This window comes from Hipposideros armiger, unplaced genomic scaffold, assembly GCF_001890085.2.
Source record: "Hipposideros armiger isolate ML-2016 unplaced genomic scaffold, ASM189008v1 scaffold_357, whole genome shotgun sequence".
Classification (NCBI taxonomy): Eukaryota; Metazoa; Chordata; class Mammalia; order Chiroptera; family Hipposideridae; genus Hipposideros; species Hipposideros armiger.
This window is the reverse complement of record NW_017731707.1, coordinates 829821-837545: the sequence shown is the minus strand read 5'-3', so window position 1 is coordinate 837545 and position 7725 is coordinate 829821.

Genomic DNA, 7725 nt, shown 5'->3' with positions numbered 1-7725 from the left:
GAACCTGACCAGGAATGGTCCCAGCTCCATTAATTTTTAGCCATGGCCTTGGACAAATTATTTAACCTCTTCATGTCTTCTTTTATAAACAGGTCATGGTAATGGAAGTTTTATAGCATTTTGAGACAATTCTACCCTCCTCCTACTATAAAACATGTGACACGTGGTTCAGGTCATCTCTCTTTATTATGACAGCATTTCTCTATTATCTCCCCATTGCAATCAATTACTAGCATGAGTAGACTTGACTGTCTGATTTTTCAGGCTATATTTTTAACTTATTTCACAGACTAATGATGAACTAAATCTAAGCTCCTTGCCTTTATTTTATTAGTGGGTATATAGCACATAGACTATAACTTAAAGCAATATAGAATCTAATATTAGATGCTCATTTCATTAATGTTTTTTTAAATGAATTAATGATCAAATCCTCCAATTTGAAAAAACTTGTATGTTATTTAAAAACCCATCAAGTAAACACACGCTGTCCTGACAGTTTATAGATTCCTGCTTAGATCACCCATCCTGGAACATGTTAGAGCTCAGATTTGCAGGTTTCTGTCTCAAAATGTGATGTCTTTCAAAGAGAGTTTATTAAGTTTTTTCACATAAGGAACATACTACATAAATATTGGGTTGTTGGATAAGTCATGACACATTTTACAATGAAAAACAGAAAAAATACGTCATGGCTTTTCCGACAACCCAATAAGTTATGCCCTAATGCAGAATGCTTTCCACACAAGAACCACAAGAAATCTACCAGAAAAGATCATTGAACTTCCACAATTATAACAAATCCTTGAAACAAGCAACATTAATGGCATGGGGGTGGGGTAGGGGTGGGGGAGAAGGAAATAGATCTTAGAGAATTGGTTCAAACCTCAGCCAAAGGAATTAGGAAGCTGGAAACTTGATGGTAGAAGCAAGATTTGCCTGTGTTTATTTCTCAAATAAAAGTAAAGGAAACTATGAACAGTGGGAAAATTCCTTCCACCTCCCCAAAGGGACATAGAAGGGGCCTAGGAAGGCTGTCACCCAGCTTTGCAAACAAGAAACTGAAATACTTATAGGCAGTTTTATTGCCATAAAAATGTGAGCTCTTCCCAAATGTAGCTAATAATGGGTACACTGAGCTAGGACAATTTAATTTTAATTCCAGAACAAACACATCAAATGCTTGGTTTTCCTTAGCCTGTTTTTCTGTTACTGCCATAAATGATGTAAATAGTACATTTTTTTTCTTTGGGAAAAATAACAAAAGTGACTGTGGTTTTTTTGTTTGTTTGTTTTTTAACTCTTCTGTTTGTGTTGATACACTTGACCAGGGAGAAATCTGCCTAACGTATAATGATATGTAAACAACTCAACACGCAACTTGAGGCTGCAAGTTCCTTGAAGATAAGGACCATTCTGGTGTTGTTTTCACATCCTTCAGACTCTGTTCATCCTTCAGACAGCGGTTCTCAACCTTCCTAATGCCACGGCCCCTTAATACAGTTCCTCATGTTGTGGTGACCCCCAACCATAAAATTATTTTCATTGCTACTCTATAACTGTAATTTTGCTACTATTATTAATCGTAATGTAAATATCTTTTTGTTTTCGATGGTCTTAGGCAACCCCTGTGAAAGGGTCATTCGACCCCCAAAGGGGTCGCGACCCACAGGTTGAGAACCGCTGCTTCAGAGTCTCTAGCAGTGTCTACAGAAGTTGATATTCAAAAGACAACTAGGGAGGGGCTCCCTAGAGGCCTGGGGCTATCCTCATCTAATGATCACAGAGAGGAGTTTCCACCAAGTGAGGGAGGCACATTAAGATATGGAGCCAGTGGAAAGCCCCTCCCGCACATGTACGCCTCACTTGAAAACTGCAGAGAGAAGGTGGTAGGTAACTGATCCTTCAAGAAAATCCTTTCTGAATGTTGGCATCCTTGGTATGGTAATACATTATATGCATTAAGCATTTAGACTGATTTCCATTGACTTTTCTGCCTTGGTTCAATGCGTGGCTAGCTGTGAAACCTGGGATCCCCATGGTAGCAGACTGACACATCGTCTCTTCCTCACCCCTCAGAAGATCCATGTTTGGGACTCTTTCTTCTCTTTCCACTCTTCCTTTTCTTCTCTTTTTTTCTCCTTTTACTCCTCCTCCTGTTCCTCCATCAAATTCAGCATTACTGTTTTTTACTTAGGGTTCATCTTCATAATTGTGACTGTCATAATTCATTTGGACTTGTGGGGGCTAAAAAATTACTACTTTTCCTCCCATCTTCTAAGTTCTTCTAGCTGGGCTAATAATCATATTAACAGAAACAGACTAATTGGTAGAAAATCAAAATTTTAATACATGTGCATGAGAAATTCAAATAAGCACGAAAATTCTAAAAACAGTGAGGCAACATTGGGTATATAAGAATAAGACATTTTGGACAAAGGAAAAAAAAGGGTAGAATCGCTTTTCGATTTCAGATGTGAGAATGGGTGATTTACAGGGAGTCGAAGAAGTGGGGAGCACACAGGGCAGGCAAATTCTTCCTAGGCACTCAGAAACAGCGGGGCACAGGGGGCATCTAGCTAACAGGCTTGGAATCGTCCTGACTAATGCTAGGGTGAAGACCCTTAAAGCGATTAAGCCACAGCTCCCTTCCTAAAGTAAGTTTTTCTGTCTGAATCTCTTGGGCAGGAAAGGGGAGACAGGAGTCAAAGGTTCTTCCTGAGTCTTGTTTCTTAATAAACAGCTTAAAATCAGTATTCCAAAGAGCAGCTTCCGGGTGGCAAAATTTTAGTTCCCTTCAAACTTCAGGGTGGTCTTAACAAATCAACAGATCAATGTCATCCAAAACAACTGTGAGATATTAGCCACTTAATATTGTTATATAGCCACCTATGGTGGCAAAAAGCATCTATTATGCCATAATACTACTAGCTAGCACTTTTTGAGCACCTAGTATGTGCTAGAGAGGCAACATGTTACGTTTTCTATAGATATTTTTCTATCCAGCCCTCACAGCCTGATGAAGTTGGTACAATTATTCTCATGTCACGAATTGGAAAACTAGGGCTTCAAAAGAAAGATGAAGTCACTTGCCCAATGTTACACAGCTAATAAGTAATGAAGCCAGGTTTAAACCCAAGAATTTTGATTCTTGAACGTGTACTCTTAATTACTATGCTCAGCTGTGTTACTTCCTTGATGGAAAAACAAAGCACCATTTTTGTCTTATTCCCCTGACATTTCAATATTTGTGTTCAAAAGTCTTATTACTTTTTTTAAAGTAGCATCTTTTGAACCTCTGAAAAGTTGTCTCCAAGTCCTTTAATTATGAAAAATCCTTGTTTGAGAATCCAAGTCTGTGAATCTTTTCAACAATTTTCCTTGAGTTAGCTTTCTTACTTTATTTAACTAAACACCTGTAATTTAACACTCTGCTTCAGCTTCTTCTAAATGTCCCATAAACCTTGGTGATCATTAGGACAAAAGCAGGAAGAAAACTCATCGTCTTAAAATTCTTTCTACATAATATGTGATGAATCAGACTTGCAAAATCCATAGCACAAAAGCTCCCGACAAATGCTAATTCTGTGGAAGCTGTATGCAACACTCGTTTAAAACAAAACTTCCTTTAGATGTTTATTATGTCTGTGGCAGGTTTTCCAAATTTAGCTTCAATCCTTACTGATGCATGGGTAGGAACTTTATTAGGTCATAAATATCATGATAGTCCCATATCTATTACAGGGAGACCTTAAGCAAGTCATTTGATTCCTTGAGTCACAGTGCTTTCACTTCCAAAATGAAGTGTGGTTTAATGAAGGCACCTCCAGGTCCGTTCTCCATTCTCCATCTTCCTCTTCTACTCTATGTCCTGGGGTCTTTATGAATGGCTTTAATGGGCTTTTCTGTCTGGTGACTTTCACATGGATTCAACCAATAGGAGGCACCTGCAGAAAATCAGAAGAAGGCATTTTTATTTGGCCAGCTCCCTTCTTGCTAGCAGTGCATGGCAACAGCCACATTCCTTTACCAAAGGTCATTGCCTCTCCTACAACCCCAGTTCCAGTTCCAGTTACCACTCTCCCCTTACCCCCTTTCCTCAACCTGCCATAGCAGTAATGGCTTCCTGCCTATGTTAACCCTAGCCTCTCTCTGACTAATATAGAAGTTGTGGGTTTAAGTAAATGCTGAAGTTTCTTCTAATTCTAAAATAAGTATTGTTCCTTTTTGATGTGTCCTAATAAGTTTTTCTCTTCTGGGAAAGGAAATAGTTATAATGCTTAGTTAACAGAATGCACTCTGATAGGAGCCAGACTATATAAACGACAGGATCCTGGACTGGGAGCCAGGAGACCAGCAATGCTACTAACCAGGTACACAGCTTCCTTTCCTTCTGCCTTCCTCTCTACCCCACCCCTGCTCTCCCCTTTTTCTTCCTCCCTCCCTTCCTACCCTCTTTTCTTTCTCTCTCTCTCTCTTTCTTTCTTTCTCTCTCTCTCTCTCTCTCTTTCTTTCTTTCTTTTTCTCTCTCTCTCTTTCTTTCTTTTCTTATAAAATACATATAACATTTACCATCTCCACTGTTTTTAAATGGCATTAAAACATTGTATGCTACCAACACCACAGTCTACAGAACTCTTCATCTTGCAAAAGTGAAACTCTGTGGCCATTAAACAAATAACTAGTTAGTTTTCCTTCTCCCATCTCCTGGGACCAACAGTTCTACTTTCTGTCTCTTTTATTTGACTCTTCTGGGTACCTCATATGATTGGAATCATACGGTGTTGGTCTTTTTGTGACTGGCTTATTTCACTTAAAATAATGTCCTCAAAGTTCATCAGTGTTACAGCATGTGTCAGAATTTTCTTCATTTTGTGGCTGAAAAATATTCTATTTTACTTATATACCACATTTTGTTTATACATTAATCCATCAATGAACAGTTGGGTTGCTTCTACTCTTTGGCCATTAAAATAATGATGTTATGAACATGGGTGTGGAGATATCTCTTCAAGTCCCTGCTTTCAATTCTTTTGGCTATGTCCCAGAACTGGAATTGCTAGATCATATGATAATTTCACTTTTAGTTATCTGAGGAACCGCCCACCATATTGTTTTCCATAGGGGCTACACTGTGTTATGCTTCTACCAGCAGTGTAAAAGTATTCCTATTTCTCCTCACAAACGCGTTCTTTTGTGCTTTTTAAATTTTATTTTATAGTAACCATCCAATAGGTATACAACTTTGAACCAGTATTTATTTAGCACCCATTTATCCATTCATATCCAGTGTTAGGTGCTGGGAACATAACAAACAAACCCTGCTCTAACGACCCTTCTAGGAGAAGGGCAGACAAAACTAAGCAAATGAAGGAAAATACTTAGAAATTATCCTAAATGCTGTAAAGGAAACAAGCAGGTGAGGCAGATTATCATGGGGACCTACTTTAAAAACCTTTTATGAAGAAGTAACATTTATACAGAGACATGAAAGAGCTAATGATATGGAAGGGAAGAATATAGAAAAGAGCAAGCCAGGCAGGGGCAAAGAATATGCGAAGGCCTGAGGCTAGAAAGAGTTTGAAGTGTTCAAGTTATGGAGGGAACAACAGTATGCTGTGAACAGTGTAGCAGGAGGACATGAATATGGGGAGAAAGGCAGAGACCTGTTGTTCAAATCCTCATAAGCCATTTTTCAGACCTGGGGTTTCATTCACTGTTCAGTAGGAGGCCGTTGAAGCTTAATGTGGGAGAATTGCATGCTTTGGACTTTGGACTAAACAATGACCTCCTAAGCCTCTCTTTACTAGTTTTCTTTCCAAGAGCCTTTGCAGGTTCAGGGCTGTGGATCAGATGCTCATGGCCTCTGGAAGCCATGTTACTCAGTGGTTAAGAACGTATGCTCTGTAGTCAGACATACTTGGATTCCAGTCCCCATCCTACCACCTATGGCATTGTGACTTAGAGCAGGTGGGCTAAGCCCTCAGAGCCTCAGTTTCCTCATCAGGAAAATGAAAATAATAGTACTTTCCTCATTAAATTGTTTAAGGATAAAATGAGACAATATGTGTGAATCCCTTAACACAGTGCCCAGCACACATTAAACCCTAGTAAACAAAAGCTATTATAATTATTATAATCTTTTATTCATTCATTCAACTAGCTTTTCTTGAGAGCCTATTATATCTCTGGCTCCATGCTAGGTGAGAGGGGTGAAATGATGAGATCATTGTCCTGATTTTCAAGAAGCAGCAACTTATCTAATTATAACACAGGATGCTAAGTGCAATGAGAGATGTATGGATAGGATGTTATAAATGCACAGAGAAGGTATACCCCACCAACTGACACAGTGGCATGATTTTTAATTAAACAACAAAATACCTATGTAGCCAAGTTATCACAAAGAATATTTGATGGCAAGGGAAAAAGCTTCTGATAAGCTGCAGGAGACACTGTTTGGACTGTCCTCAGGACCCCTCGGCATTCATCTCTGTGCAGATCTCTGTTCCCGAAAGACTGTTTGCTGTGACCATGGGAAACTCTGCCCGAGTCTTTCGTCTGGCCAGGAAGCATGCTAGAAGTCAACACTAGGGGAATGCCCATCAAATCCTAGGGGAATTATTGCTCCCTCCTCAAACTTTCCAGCCCTAACAAATTACTGATGGGAAGTTGCTGGTTAAATACTTTAGCTTCCTCGGGGACAATGTTAAGATGTTTTCTGTACTGTTTGCAAGAGTTCTCCAGCAGAACTTAGATCTAGTTGCAACCCAGTGCCAATTGGATTAATTACATACAATTTATTGGCTTCTTTCTTATAATGATTTTTTAAAAGGTCCCACTTTTTTGGTAGGGTCTATGTCTCCTCCCCTGTGAGCTTGTGACAGCCTTGACTAAAAGAGTATGCCAGTATAGACACCATATGATTTCCTAGCCTATAACAGGCCATCAGCTTCTGCCTGGTTCTCTCAGACACTCACTCTTGGGGAACCCAGTCACCAGGTAAGAAGTCTGACCGCATTGAGGCTGCTGTGCTGGAAAGCCCACTTGCAGATGCTCTGGTCCATAGCCCCACCTGAGCTCCCTGTGGGCCCTCAGCCGTAGAAGTGAACCATTTGGAACCTCCAGCCCAGCAGAGCCTTCAAAGGCCTGCAGGCTCAGAGGACATTTCACAATTGACCCCTTTCCAAATTTCTGATGCACAAAATTACTTGAAAAATATAATGGCTGTTGTGTTATACCACTAAGGAGTAACTTGTTACATAGCAATAAGGACTGGGGCAGTCCCCCTCCCTGTATCTCTTCACCACTTTTCTATCTGTGTTTCCTGGAGGTGCCTTCAAAATAAATTATGTGCTCCTGAATCTTTATTTCAGAATTTGTTTCTAGAGAACTCAAGCCAAGAAAAACTATGTTAAAAAATAATAATTATAACTACAACCATGAAGAAAAACACTAGAGAAAAAATGAGAAATATATACAAATGTTAACCAGGTTAATTTCTAAGTAGGAAAATTGAGGTTTATTTTTTTTATGTTTTATTTTATTATTATTATTTTTTTAAAGATTTTATTGGGAAATTGGGGGAGGGGAACAGCATTGGGGAATCAGGGAAGGGGAACAGACAAGTTGCTGTCCTTTTGTTTTTCAGTCTAGTTGTGGAGGACGTCGCTTCACTGGCCCATGTTGGTATTATCATTGCGCTCTTCCCAGGTGAGGCAGATC